Source organism: Hyaena hyaena, unplaced genomic scaffold (genome assembly GCF_003009895.1).
Source record: "Hyaena hyaena isolate Hyena2069 unplaced genomic scaffold, ASM300989v1 scaffold_202, whole genome shotgun sequence".
In the NCBI taxonomy this organism is placed as follows: Eukaryota; Metazoa; Chordata; class Mammalia; order Carnivora; family Hyaenidae; genus Hyaena; species Hyaena hyaena.
In genome coordinates, this window is record NW_024080832.1 from 714,296 (window position 1) to 729,595 (window position 15,300).

The window sequence follows — 15,300 nt, forward strand, 5'->3', positions numbered from 1 at the left end:
GAGTCCTGTCACGGGGTCTGTTTTTCTAACTCACAGGATGGGAAAATCAACACTCAGGTCTCGTGGGACACACAAGGGATAAAAGGGTAGTAAGCTCTTATTGAAGAATACAGACCATTATGGAAGTGTGAAGTTTTAATGGTGGCCTTGACCTTTCCTTTAGGGGGAAAGGAGCCCCAAGGAGATAGGGGTCCCTCATCAGGCCCCAGCTGCCTCTACAAGACCCTGGAGGGTGGGGGCCTTGGTCACATTCTGCCTGCCCCCCGCTTGAAGAGGGACAGAGGGATTAAAAGCCTAAGCCCAGAGAGGGCACGGCTGCTGTGGACAAAGATGGCATGAGGCTTCCTACACTGTGAGTCACTAACAGCCACAGGGCTTGAAGTCACCCCACCCCTTTTCACTTCCCACCCCCAGCCAACCCATCAGCAGATCCTGGGCTCTGCTCTCAACCACCCTGGTCCCAGCCCCATCACTGTCCCCAGTGGCCTCTTCACTGGCCTTCCTGCCTCTGACTTTCTGTCCCTCACCTCCACTCCTACTCCAGTCTGTCCCCCACCACAGCAGCCAGGGGATCCCTGGTAACACCTAGGTCAGATCCCACCACTGCCCTACTCGGAATCCTCTTGTGACCCCGTTTCCTCCAAGTAAAAGTCTAATTCCTTCCCAGGAGGCCCTGCAATGCCTGCTCCATCAACCTCTTGCTGTTCTAACCCCAGGGCCTTTGCACTTACTAGGAATGCCGCCCCCCCCCAACATTTCCAGGTCTGCTCAAATGTCCTGACCTCCCCCTATTTACCTTGACACTCTTTTCCTACCCCCAGCATTCTCCTGTCTCCCTTTTCTCTCTTTATTGTTCTTTCTCCACAGCACATGTTAACACATGCCAGGCTCCCAACATTACAGTATTCATCATATTTGTGTCTTCCTCTTTCACTGTAACATCGGCTTGCTAAGATGGAGGGTTTTTGTCTGTCTGGTTCTCTGCCATATTTCCAGCATCCAGAGCAGGGCCTGATACACAGTTAGGTATACGGTATTTTTTTGTTGAATGAATGAGTAAATGCCAAGCATCTTCTATTCATTCATTAAATGGCAGAAATACTGGATTCTGTACCTCAGAGCCAAATGTCATCCCCTGCATTCAGCAGGCGCTCAATATATGTTGATAATGATGGTGACACAACCAAAAGCCAGAATCTCACACGAGGAGGGCTCCCGGATCCCACCTGTCCTCTGTTCCCTGGCCCCGTACTTCTCTTGGTATCCCCTTCCTGTCCTCCGGGCCAACCCTCAGGGTCCAGTTCCAGGGTCTCTTCCTCCCTGATCCCCCACAATGACTCTGCCCTCAGGGTGGTGCACTCCCTCCTCAGGGACCCACAGTACACGGATAGAAGAGGCTGTTCCCTTATCCCTCTCTTCCTTCTCCCTGTATATCAACTGTGACGCCATCACTGCGTCATGGCATGTACCTGCGACATGCCAGCCTCCTCATACACCGCGTCTCCCATCCCATCAGCCCACTGAGGGGGCAGTGACTCCCCTGCCGTCCCAGACACTCAGAGAGGCGAACTGACTTGTCCAAGGTCTCACAGCAGGGAGGACACAGTCAGATCCAGACTCGGGGGGTGAGTCCTTCCCCTGCCCCCCCCCCCCAGCTGCCCAGCCCTACCCCGGGCCCCCTGGCCTGAGACATTCTCCCGAGGGAGCGGCTCAGCTCCACCCCGGGCAGGGCCACAGGAAGACAGAGCCGCCTCCCCCTCACCCAGGGTGGGTCTCGGGCCCCACAAACATTCCCAGCGGTGGCCCTGCTCCTCACGTTAGCCCGAGATGGGCGGGCTCACCGCGCCGGATGGGGGCGCCGCACCGACTTGGGGCCACAACGGGGCTCTTGCCAGCCTCTCTTGGGGCTTCAGCTGCAGCAGGAAGGCTCGGGGTCAGCTGTGACATGCTGTCCTCCCCCTCCTCCCCGTGATGGGTACCCCTTCCTCATTCCAGGTTCTGCCACTTTGCTCGCACCCTTCCATGACTCACCCGGGACCCCCAGGTCTCCAGGTGACCTGCGAAAAGAAGACCCCAGGCCTGACTTCCTCTTGCCTTTTTCTTTGGGTATAAAACCCAGACCGCCCAATTTCCATCTCCTCTGTGGTAAGGCCCATGGGGGCCCCCCCTTCAGAAAGGAGTCCCGAGGTAGGAAGGAAAGAAGAAGATGGAAACGCAAATTGGGAAACCGGAGGAGACAGAGCCTGGGTCTCACTTGACTCTGGGGGTCCCAGAGAGACCCAGGGCAGAGGGGACGAGGTAGGCTCGTCCTAGCCAGAAAATGCTTAAAGCCAATAGTTAAAGCCACTGCACCTTGGCCATCCTGGCTGGCCTCTCCTCCCCCCCACCCCTTCCCTAGACCCCAGCTTTTGGCCTTTACCCTCCTACCCTCTCTACCCTCTCCTTCTTCCTCCAGCCCCAGACCCTCTCTCCCTCCTCTAGAAAATCATCCCTAAAGGCGGTCCCCACCCTGCATCCCCCTCACCCCCTACCTCCCCTACCCCCCCACCCCGCTCCAGGTGGCGAGCAGGAAGCATCTCATTAGGCCTGTCCATCAGTCTGTCTGTCTCCAGGGAGCCTCTAGGACCCATCCAGTGCCTGTGCCCCACAGCAGCCTCCACAGGGAGTGCAAATATCACCTCGCTCGCTAGGTGGTGACAATAGTTAAGGGAAAAGTTAGGCAGGGTATGGGGGGGGGGGAAGGAGCAGCCTCAAGAGATCCTGGGGCGGGATGGGGGGGAGGGGGATGGTGTATATAGGCACCAGCCCCCCACCCTCCCGGGGGGCTAAGCCTGGGGTGGGTCCTCCAGTGGCTCCAGAGGTCCCCAGCGGGACTGAGCCCTAGTCACCCACAGCAGGGACCAGCCCCCCCGTCTCGCCTACATATTCTCAGTATTTCCAAAGGCCGCCCCTCAAATGAGCCTCTCTCATCGTATCCTATCTCAGGGTCAGCTTCTTGGGGAGGGGGCAAGCTGAAACCCCACAGGCGAGAGGGCAGGAGCTGGAGCTGCTGGTAAACAGGCCCCTGCCCTCTCTGTTCCGGGTGCCTCTCTCTCCCGGAGGCCGGGCATCTCACACTGGGCTCCTCTGAGAGGGCCTGTGGTGAGCCCTCTGCATCTGTGGCCTCAGGTGTGGACGGTCTGGGGACGGAACAGCTCCTTCCAGGCCTCCAGGCCTCACCAGCCCCCTGTGCTGGCCCGGATGGAGGCAGGACAGATGCCTGTCCCAGGCCCTGGTGGGAGGGGGCGTCTCTAGCTCCCCCTAAAGGAGAGAGATGAGCAGAAAGGGTGGTGGGGTTCAGAGGAGCTGGGAGCAGAGTGACACAGTGTATCCGGGTCACTTGGCTGCTGGTTCCTGGGGAGATCTACATCCCCCACCTCGTCTGGCCTTCTCCCTCCTGGGCCCTTCACCCCAAAGCAGAAGCCCCCTGTGCCTCGCATTCAGCAGGTGCGACTAACGTTTGCAGAAATGAACGAGCCACGTCAGCTTCTTGGTGAGTATTCGTTCCCCACCCCGTCGCAGGCCCCAAGATCTCTTCCCGGCCCCTGCACGGGCTACTCTGACCCCCAGGGACCCAGGGAAACCGGAAGCCGCATAGTGTGGTCCCGGCAAAGGACCCAGACAAGCTCTCGCGGTGGCAGGAGGCTGACCATTCGCTGCCCGGGCACGTGAAGCACACTTTCAGGGTCGCACTCAGGCATCCCCTGCCCTCCTCGGGCTAGGATCTCCTCCCCATGCCGGCCAAGGCCCTTCGGCTCTGTCCCAGGGCACACCCGGAGCAGGGGCCACTCAGGCACTGCACTAGCGCAGGCCCGCCAGCGGCAGGGCCTCCCGGGCCCAGCCCCGCCCCCTCCTGAGCAGCGGACTCCTCCGCAGTGCCCGGGCTCCCCGGCAGCGCGGAGCCTGTCCCCAGGAGCAACGCAGCAGAGGGACAGAGAGGGGGGCAGGGAGAGCCACGGGCACCCCCACCCGATCCCCCAGCATGGAGACCCTGGGCTCGCGAGGATAGGACGAGGGTCCCTTGGAAGATCTAGGGCTCCAGGTCAGCAGGGAGAGCAAGGAAGGGACACGGCCCGCGCTTGGAGGAGGAGAAGACAGATGCCTCCGGCCTGAGCAGGGGGCTCTATGCCCAATGCCTGAGGGCATCTGGGCCAGCACAGAGGCAGCTGGTGTGGGGTGTGGAGGACGGGACGTGGGTCTGCTGCTCCCCAATGGGCAGGGCTTAGCGGTGCCCTGAGTGGGGGGGCAGAGGGCATGCTCACCTCTCCCTGCCCAACCCCTCTCGCCTCAGCCTGGGGAGGGGTAGCACTGGGGGTCCCCGGAAGTCCTGGCCCCACTCAGCCCGCTTCCCCTGGAGAGGGGAGCACTTCTACAGTCAGGACCTGTGGCAGCGGTGGCGAGGGACAGCAGTGCAGAAGAGGAAGACAGCGGCGGGGACGGTCCTCCTGTTGAGGGGGATGCTGATTCTGAAGAGGGCCTCCCGGGATCCAGGCTGCTCTCCACCCCCCTCCCAGGTCCCCTGGCCCTGCCCGTATGCCTCCTGCCAGGCTCGGCTGGCAGGAAGGCAGGGGCAGCTCGGGGAGGGAGGGAGGCACTCTCCACACGGCCTCTGCCAGCTGTCCCCATCGGGATGCCTACCTGGGCCTGTCTGGGCTCCAAGCCAGGGGCAGGTAGGAGCTCACTGCCCCCGCTGGGCCGGGCCAGGGCCGGAGGGGCTGGCTGTCCTCCTCCGTCTCCGTGGTGGCGGGCAGGGAGGGGGCCTGGCGCCCGGGCAGGGGGCTCTGTCCTCTCGGGTTCCCTCCACCGCTGGCTCAGGAAGGCAGCAGCGCCAGAACTGCGGAAGCCAGCTCCCCGCCCCCCACGGCTGCCTCCTCCCCTCCCTCATCCCGACCCGCCTCCTTCACCAGCCACCCACCTCCTTCTGCTCATTTCTATGGCAACCAGGCAATGCTGCACAGCCTCCCTCCCTCCCTCCCTCCCCTACACCAGGGGACGCCCGCCTTCTACGTCAGCTCAGGCGGGGCGCGCACACTTCACCTTCGAGGAGATGCTGGTGAGCAGAGGGGCTCACAAGGCCACCTTGACTGCGGGGGACCCTGCTCCAGCGCCTCTCCCCTCTTTCTCCCCAAGACCCTCCCTCCCAACATCCCTGCATGACGTTGTAAGCGGCACCTGCCCTTGCACTTGCCTCAGGCCTTTATAATTCACTGCCTGCTGCTCTGTAAACATTTGTGTGCTTAATCGTTCATTCTCACTCAGTCATTCCTCACAATTTTATTTTGAGCCTTTTCTGGGTCAGGCCAAGTATGAGATGCTGGGCTACAATCTCATCCCCTGAGAATCCATACCCATTTTACAGATTGGAAACTGAGGCCCACGGTAGTAAAACAACTCATCTGAGCATCCAAGTCTCCTGGGCTGGTCACCAGGAGTGATGCCTTGTGATCCAACTCCCACGGGCCATGGCTATCACACACCCTTCAGAGCAAACAGCTAGGCTCACGCCATGCACGTGTGATCTACATGCTCTGATGCAAATGAGCACCCCAAACACAAACACTCATGACATGTATTTGCACACATGCATTTCGACACTCTGTGCATCTCCCTCCATGTGCACAGGGGACAGACATAGTAGTAATATCAGCACTTACATACCTTCAGGACACATGTACACGCATCTACATGGACCCAGAACATGCAACACACAAACCCTTTCTACACGAAAGCAATGGGTATATATGTAAGCCCCCAGCCCCCAGCCCCATGGGAGGGGATCAGAATGTCAAGTGTCCCAACTGGGAGACTGAACCAGAATCCACTTCTAGGAGAGGACCTTTCTGCTCTGCACTTGACCTCTAGAGATCAGACACTAATCTGCCCACCTTGTGTCGGCCCTACTGCAGGAGGGGTCTGGGGTGGGGGTGGAGAGAGGACGGGACAGCATCTGGTGAAGGCAAGGTGAGGACGTCAAGCGGGGACTGGGGCCCAAGACGCACTGTCCCCAGCCCAGCATCGCCTCAGAAGGACCCTGGCAAGGATCAGTGCAGCGCCCACGCCCCCCAGCGTGCTTCTCAGGGACCTCGCTCAGCCCAGGGAAGGCAGAGGCTATCAAAAAGACCCAGAAGCCAACCAAAAATCAAGGAAAAACTGTTAATAATAATAATAATAATAATAATAATAATAATAATAAATAATAGCCTCTTCCACACTTCATCCCATGTGAGATCCCTTCAATGATGAGACCGATGCCAGTTAAACCAAGGCTATAAGCTGTCCGGTGCATCCAAATATCAGAGCCGTCCACTGCGAGGGGGAAAATCATCTTGGGACCAGATGAAATAGGGAACCTCCTTCAGTCAGCAGATACTCACTAGGCACCCACCGTGTACCAGGGATTGTTCTAGGGGCTGGGACTCAGCCGGGGGCAAAACACAGTGTCTGCCCTCGAGGGTGCTGAGCCTGTGGATGTGCTAGCTCCTGTCCCCCTGCAGCGCCCCTGGCCGTCACGGCAGCCCTGAGGGCGCAGAAGTGACAGGAAACAAGTTCTAGAGACTGAGCAATTTCCCCAAGGTTATAGAGCCGGTAAATCCCCGGGCTGGGATTCAAACCCACTGCTTTGCCAAGCTTTTCCCAATGCTCCCCATCGGTTTCATTAAGATCTGATTAGGACACCTGGCAACAGCGACCCATTTTCTAGAAGTTTCACAGCCAAGTGAGCTTCTCATCCTTAGATCAAAGGCAGGACAGGGTCATATGCATTTGAAGGGCCAGTCAAGTACTGGGCATGTGTGGGGGCGCCTGGGTGACTCAGTCGGTTAAGCATTCGACTTAGGCTCAGGTCATGATCTCACGGTTCGTGGGTTCAAGCCCCGTGTCGGGCTCTGTGCTCACAGTTCAGAGCCTGGAGCCTGTTTCGGATTCTGTGTCTCCCTCTCTCTCCAACCCTCCCCTGCTCGCACTCTCTCTCTCTGTCTCTCTTAGAAATAAATTTTAAAAAATTTTTTAAAAATTTTAAAAAGAAGTGGGCATGAGTGAAGACAACCCCCAAATGACCTCAGAGGTGACTTCCAGCCTGACCATCCTTGAGCCAGAAGCCTGACAGTCATCCCTAGGCCTGGAGTTCCTCAACAGAGGGTCGAGTCAAGGCCCAGGGCAGAGGGTGGGGATGGCTGGCACCTGAGAGCTGGGGCCCCCTGGAGAGTGGGGAGACCTTGGCTGAGGGCGAGGATGGATTGAGTTCCCAGGCACTGTAAACAGAGCCCCCTGCCCACCTGCCAGGCCCCCAGCCCCGGACCATCTTTCTCCTAAAGATCCAGCTCTATCCTGGGTTTCCAAACATAGTTGCCCCCCACCTCCCCTGCTCCGTGAGCCTGATCCAGCCCCACCTCCTGCCTGGCAGACCCCCAAGTTCTTCCCTCCCATGCTCATACAGGCTCTGTGGGAGGAGGTGACCCCCTGTCGCTCCCTCTCTGCCTGCAGAGCCACCCCCCACTATCAGCCTGATCTGGTCTCCTCTGCTACTGAGAGGGTCCCCCGGCCACCGGTGTGCAGCCCTGTAGCCTCCCACCTGCAGGTCTCAGACAGGCTCAGGGACACCCTGCACCACACACACACACACACACACACACACACACACACACACACACACACCATGCCTGACCTCAGCCCTATTCCTGGACCTTAACCAGATTCCAGTCCCACATGCAGGACCACTCAACATAGGAGGAGGGGGCTGGACCCTTCTGTCACCACCTCCTCGTCCAACCCAGAAAACATTCACTACCCCCTCTTCTCAGGCCAGCACAGCTATGGTACAGTTCCCCAGCACCAGGGCCAATGCAATCAGGGTTCATTAGCTGCTGTTTTGCATCTCATTTGCATAATGTTCCCACGACTGTCAAAATGCCAGAACCCTCCCCAAACCCCTACCCATAACAGGCAGGGCTGGCCAGCTCAGAAAATTCCACTGAGGGTCTTTGTAGGGGCTAAGCATACAGGGATGGGGGAAGAGAAAACGGAGGCAACTTCGAGCCTCAGATGCAGAAGGGCACCTAGGTATGTCCCAAGTACCTCCTAAGTCCAGGCACTGTGCACGGTGCTTTATGCACTGTACCCACTTGTTTTTCACAAGGAATCATTTTATAGATGTGGAAACTGAGACTCAGAGCTATGAAGGCATCGCTATTCAACACCTGAATCCCAGGACCGGCAGCTTGGACCGCGTGGGAGCTGGGAGAAAAAGGCGGAATCTCGGGTCCCACCCAGACCTCCTGAATCAGAATCTGCAATGTCACAAGATCCCAGGAGACTAAAGTGGGAGGGGTACTGGTTAAGGGACTCGCCCTTCCATACACAACTGGAAGACGGAAGACGACGCTGGTGCCTGAACTGGGGTGTGTCTGAGCAAATCCTGAAATCTCTCCTGAGTACCTCCTATGCGCAGCATCGCTCTAGGGAGTGATACCCGGGAAATAACCAGACACACAATATCCATAACCTCCTGGACATTTCACACCAAAGCGGAGACACACAACAAAGAAACAATAGCAGTTCAAGGGGTGATCAGTGCTATCAAGAAGAATAATGTGGCGGGGGTGCCTGGGTGGCTTAGTCGGTTAAGCGTCCGACTTTTGCTTAGGTCATGATCTCACAGTTCGTGGGTTCAAGCCCCACGTCGGGCTCTGTGCTGACTGCCAGCTCAGAGCCTGGAGCCTATTTCGGAGTCTGTGTCTTCCTCTCTCTCTGACCCTCCCCGCTCATGCTGTCTCTCTCTCTCTCTCCTAGAAATAAATAAAAAAATAAAAAATAAAATAAAATAAAAAGAAGAAGAACGTGGCGTAAAGACAGAGGATGAATGGGGAGACACTTTAGAACCCCTCTTTGAAGAGATGACATTTGAACAGACACTTAAATAAAGGGGGAAGGAGAGGTGATGATTTGCAGGAACAGTGTTTTGGAGCAGAGGGAACAGCAAGGGCAAACGTCCTGAGGCGGGAGTAAGCGAGGCACGCTGAAGGCACCCCAAAATGGAATGGATGTTTGGGTGGATGAACAGGTGGGAAGATAGAGGAATGGCAAGTAGAGAGAGGTAGTAAATTAGGTAGGAACAAAGAAGAGGCAGGCAGGGGCTAGATCGTACAGGGCCTTGTAGGGCATGGGAAGGATTCTACCACCTTCTAAAGATGAAGAGAAGCCATTGGTATTTTTTTAAAAGATTTTCTTTTTAAGTAATTTCTACACCCAACATGAGGCTCAAACCCACAACCCCAAGGTCAAGTGTCTCACACTCCACCACCTGAGCCAGCCAGATGCCCCAAAGCCATTGGTTGGGTTTGTTTTTTTTTTTTTTTAATATTTTTAATTGTTTCTGAGAGAGACAGTGTGAACAGGGGACGGTCAGAGAGAGAGGGAGACACAGAATCTGAAACAGCCTCCAGGCTCTGAGATAGCTGTCAGCAGAGAGCCCAACGCGGGGCTCGAACCCACGAACCGTGAGATCATGACCTGAGCCAAAGTTGGAGGCTTAACCGACTGAGCCACCCAGGTGCCCCAAGCCGTTGGTATTTTTGAGCAAGGGGGAGAAGAGATGCAATTTATGTTGTCAAAAGATCGCTGTAACTTTTCTATGGAAAAGTGAGTAGAAGGAGGCAAGGGCTGAAGACGCAGCCCAGTTAAGAGGCTTTTGAAATATTTACTCCCAACGGAAGCGAGTGCTGTTGTCGCTAAAACACATGTCCGAGAATAGCTGTCCCTACCAGCACATTCTCTTGCAAACACTTTTGTTCAAAATAGCTGCAAACTGGAAGCAAAGCACATGGCATCCACAGAAGGACCTGTGAGCAGACTGTGTGGTTTACTGCACACAGGAGAGGGAGGTCTGCTTTTTCGTGGCTTTATAGGATTCCACTGGGCAAATTCACACTAGGGCTTGTTCACGCAGCCAGACCTTATACAACAATGAAAAACAGCTGACTATACACAACCACGTGGATAACCTGAAGACATCATGTTGAGTGAGAGAAGCCAAACTTAAAAGGACATATGTAGTGGATTCTATTTATATGAAGTAGAAGAACAGGTAAATGTTGGGGTGCCTGGCTGGCTCAGTCGGTTAAACATCCAACTCTTGATTTTGGTTCAGGTCATGATCCCAGCGTCATGAGATCAAGCCCTACGTGAGGTTCCATGCTGAGCAGGGAGCCTGCTTGATATTCCCACCCTCTCTTTCCCCCTTCCCCTGCTCATGCTTGCTCAGAGAGAGAGAAAGAACAGGTAAATCTTGACTTCTGGTTCCTGCACAAGATGGAATAGATATACTTCTCCCTGCTCCTCCCAGAAAGTACAGCTAATATCCTGGACATTATATATAAAACAAACCTACAAAGACTCTAAAAAGGGAGAGAAGAAGGCGGACTGACTAGGGATCTCAGGGCTCAAGGAACAACACAGCAGTGAGTTCTCTGCACTTTCTTTTTGCCCAAAATATCTCAGATTTGGAGCTGGAGAAGTCAGCAACCCAGAAATACCAATGAGTGTAGACAGTCTCAAGAAAAGCCTCTTCTCCCTATCGGAAAGACCAAGAAAGGTACTGTCTAGCAAGTCAAAATCTTTAAAACAATAAACGCCCTTCTCTAGCCGAACACCGTGGAAAAAACCGCAGCCCCGTCCCCTTGGCATGAGCAGAAACCTAGTGGAGAGCTGTGCGTGGGTGTAACCAGGGGCGCACATCTGCCCCCCCACGTGGTTACAGAGAACAGGTGGGGAGCTGGGACTTCCATCCCCACCCAGTGGTATCAAGGTACCTGTCCCCCTCCAGGCTGGGTGGGGACCTAGGAGGCCTAGTTAGGACTGTCGCCATCCCTAGCAGTAACAGGTCAGTGGAGACCACATGGGGAGCAGTAATGAACTACCCCTCCCTTCCCAGGCAGGGAGGTATCAGTTGCGGTCTGTCTGGTGAGAAGCCAGAACTGCCACCCCTGCCCAGCAGTGAGGAAGCAGCCTTCTCGTCTGAGCTGTCAGAGCCTGACGCAGGGCTCAAACTCACGAACCATGAGTTCATGGCCTGAGCCAAAGTCAGATGCTTAACTGACCAAGCCACCCAGGAGCCCCCGGCGAAGCTGGACTTCTACCCTGACCTGGCATCAGCAGAAGCAGTCTTAGAGGAGACCTGCTAAGGCAGGAGATTTGAATAAGAGCCAGGGTCTCGTAATAGGCCAATGTCCAGGATACAATAGAAAAATCATTTGTCGTACCAAGAGCCAGAAAAATCTCACTCTGCAGGAGAAAACGCAACCGACATAGGCCAACAGCAAGATGACACAGATACTGGAATTATCCGACAAGGAAGTTAAAGCTGCAGGCTCAAAAATGCTTCAACAAGCAATTAGGAACACCCTGGAAACAAATGAAAAAAAAATAGGAAGCCTTGGCAAAGAAATAGAAGATAGAAAGAGTCAAACTGAAAATTTAGGACTGAAAGGTCATTGGATGGGCTCAGCAGCAGAGTGGAGACAGAGAGGAAAGAGTTTGTGAACTTGAAGATAAAACAATAAAAACTACCCAGTCTGCACGACAGAGAAAGGATGGATTTTTAAAGGGGCGGGGCCAAAATGGGCGGGGCGTCTGGGTGGCTCAGTCAGTTGAGCATCAGACATCTTGATATCGGCTTAGGTCATGATCTCACAGTTTGTGGGCTCAAGAATGACATTAGCACAGAGCCAGAATCCTCTGGCAGCTGGGATACAGTGGAGAGCCTGGCCACGGCCCACAGAAATTCTGATGCAGCAGGGGGTTTTGGTCCTCTGTTGCCGCATAACAAAGCTCCCCAGAATTTAGTGACTTAAAACAATGATGATGTATTATATTTGGCAATTCTAGGGGTTGGCCGCGGTTATCTGGGTGATTCATCTCTTCCACACTGGCCTCAGCTGGGGCTGCAGCACCCGAGAAGGCGAAGGCGTCTCCATTCACACGACGGGCCGGAGCCCTCTGCTGGGCGGGCTGGCCTGCCACTCCCCTCCCGGGACTCTCCCTGTCTTTCCCCCTGGGCTGTCCTCTCTCCAGCAAGGTACCCTAGACCTACTTGCTGGTAGCTCAGGCTCCAAGAGCAAACATTCCAAAAGGACAAATTCCAATGTGTCACTTGTCTTTCAAGTTATCTTATCTCTGCTTCTCTGCTTCTCCCATGCTGGCCGATGTGTCATTGCCCAGAGCAGGTCACGTGGCAAGTCCAGAGTCAGTGGTCAATGGCGGGGTGGGGGGTGGGGGTGCTACACCAGGGTGTGCATAGCAGGAGGTGGGGTTCACGGTGACAGCAGGGAGCAGCACTGTACCAGACCACCACAGTAAGGTCAGCGGTGGGGCCCCAAAACTTGCATTTTCATGACCTTCTTTCCGGGTAGCCCCCACTATGATGGGACCATCCTACTCCTACACCGATTCTAGAACTCCCAACATCAAAGAGGCTTTTAAACCTCCACGTACTACTACGATCACCGATCAAAGGGAATGTCACAGACACAATCGCCGCCTTGGGGGTGCAGACAGCCCAGGGCAGACACACACGGGGTCACAAGAACAATGTTCAGATATTAGCTTCTCCAAAAAGCATGGGACCCTGGCTTTTAGCCCTGACTCAGCCCCATTCCAGCCAGGTGGCCCCACACAGGTCCCTCCCGTTCTAGGTGCTGGCTTGCCTTCCTCAAAGTGAGGGGGGGTGGGCCAGATTAACTATCTCTAACCTATGCACCACCGGGGGCCATTTACATATTTCTTCACCCAACTCCGCGTTTGGAAAGATTTTTGTCTACCAAACAAACTGCATGAGCTAAGAAATATTTTATTTGGTTTTATCATTTCATTTCATTTTTGAAAGAGAGCATATGTGCGGGAGAGGCAGAGGGAAAGAGTCTTTTTTTTTTTAATTTTTTTTTAATGTTTTACTTATTTCTAGGAGAGAGAGAGACAGCATGAGCAGGGGAGGGTCAGAGAGAGAGGGAGTCACAGACTCTGAAACAGGCTCCAGGCTCTGGGCTGACAATCAGCACAGAGCCCGACACGGGGCTCGAACCCACCACAAGATCATGACCTAAGCAAAAGTCGGACGCTTAACCGACTAAGCCACCCAGGCACCCCAGAGGGAAAGAGTCTTAAGCAGCCTTCACAAGGCTCGATCCCATAACCCTGGGATCATGATCTGAGCTGAAATCGAGAGTCAACCAACTAAACTCAACTGACTGTGCCACCCAGGCACCCCGGAAGTTTTTTTTTTTTTTAACTAGGCAACAAATTATTTTTTACTCAATTAATTACCAGATAGAGTTTCTGATCAGCACGGCATTACTGACATTTCTACACTGAGCTGATCAAATCCCTACCAAAAGCAAAGCACCCGGAGGTCCTGGATAGACTGGACTGCCTCAGTTTGGGAAATGCTCATTGTGGGTACAGTTTTGGTAATATTCAAAAGGGCCGAGTTCCCCTCTGGAATCTCAGAAGGCTCCGGCCGACATGGACTGCACAGGGCACCCACTAAGTAGGAACCCATCTAGTTCTGAGTACTCTGGGTGCTGAGTGCTTCTCCAGGCCTACCGCAAGCCAGCACCCTGCAGAGCACCCTGGGAAGAATGCAGGGTGTCTAAGGATGCACTGCCCATTCATTATAGAAGTCATTAGTATCATTTGACTGTTTACATTGAAGGTCAACATGGGGCGCCCGGGTGGCTCCGTCGGTTGAGTCTGACTTCAGCTCAGGTTATGATCTCACAGCTTGTGAGTTCAAGCCCCACATGGGGCTCTGTGCTCACAGCTTAGAGCCTGGAACCTGCTTCCGATTCTGTGTCTCCAACTCTCTGCCCCTCCCCCGCTCCTGCTCTGTCTCTCTCTCAAAACTACACATTAAAATTTTTTTAATATAAATTTAAGTTCAATGGAATTAAATAAAATTGAAAATTCAATTCCTGAATTCCTCAGTCATACTTCGTGTATTCCATAGCCACCAGTGGCTGCCACACTAGACGGCGCAGATACAGAACATTCCCATCATTGCAGAAAATTCAAACCCGACAGCGTTGGAAGGTGCCAACAAAAATACAGGTGCATGGGCACCTGGCTGGCTCAGGTGCCACCCAGGTGCCCCAAGTTGGTCTTTCTGTTATTGGCATCCCAACTGTTACCATCTACAGGGCTAACACACCTGAATACAGGATTCACATATTTAAATCGCACTGAAATCATTCAACAGTCTTCCCAACACTGCAAAACACTGCGGCCATGTCCCCTAAGTTGACCATGCCCATGCCTACAATTTAGAAATCCCTCTTAATGGCATAGGCTCTTGGGGAAAACTAATATATGCTCAAGAAAACAAACACAAGAATGTCCTTTGCAATCGTTACATTGGAAAATGAAGAAAACCTGAAAGTCCATTGTTGGCGAAACCGATAAATTATGGTATAATCAGGTTACAATGACATTAGCTAACATTTGTTGAGCAGACACCGCCTTAAATGCTTTACGTGAATTACCTTGTTTAACCTCACAGCTTGCCTCTTTATTATTATTCCCATTTTATAGATGGGGAAACTGAGATTCACAGCTGTAACTTGCCCAAGTTACTGCACAAAACTCACTGAGCCACGGGGGATTTGAAAACAAACAGTCTGGCCTAGAACCGACCTCTTAATCATTACAGCAGGCTGCCTCCTGGGGACACAAATCTTCCCTGGCCCCCTGACCTTTCCGCACAGAGCTCCTCATTCTTTCCACATACATACTCCTATCTATCAAAGCACCCGTAAGATTTAACTGTAACTATCATTTTCATGCCAATTTGCTGGCCCCTTTCAAGTGCTGTTCAATCCAGATGCACATAAGAATTATCTGGAACACTTTTTTTAATTGTGGAGAAATACATATAACAAAAAATTTACCATTTTAAGCATTTGTAAGTATACAATTAAGTATGTTCACATTGCTATGCAGCCATCACTACATACAATCCATCTCTAGAGCTTTTTAAAAATGTTTTTAATGTGTATTTACTTTTGAGAGAGAGAAAGAGAAAGAGACAGAGATGTGAGCAGGGGAGGGACGAAGAGAAAGGGAGACTCAGAATCCAAAGCCGGCTCCAGGCTCTGAGCTGTCAGCAGAGTCCGGATGTGGGGCTCGAACCCACGGAATATGAGATTGTGACCTGAGCAAAAGTCGGACGCTTAACCGATGAGCCACCCAGGCGCCCCTCCATCTCGAGAACTTTTT

General features: G+C 53.7%; 1 protein-coding gene across 3 annotated transcripts in view; it reads right to left on the reverse strand.

Moving 5' to 3' along the window:
* The window catches only part of PACSIN1 (protein kinase C and casein kinase substrate in neurons 1), a 51,256-nt gene that overhangs the window by 11,974 nt on the left and 23,982 nt on the right, over positions 1–15,300 (reverse strand). The window contains exon 1 of one of the 3 annotated variants that reach the window (XM_039241779.1): positions 4,678–4,845. The exons of the other annotated variants lie outside the window; for them this stretch is intronic. The gene's annotated coding sequence lies outside the window, so the exon portion shown is untranslated. Of the gene's footprint in view, positions 1–4,677; positions 4,846–15,300 lie in introns of those variants that run through there. 3 annotated transcript variants of the gene reach the window in all.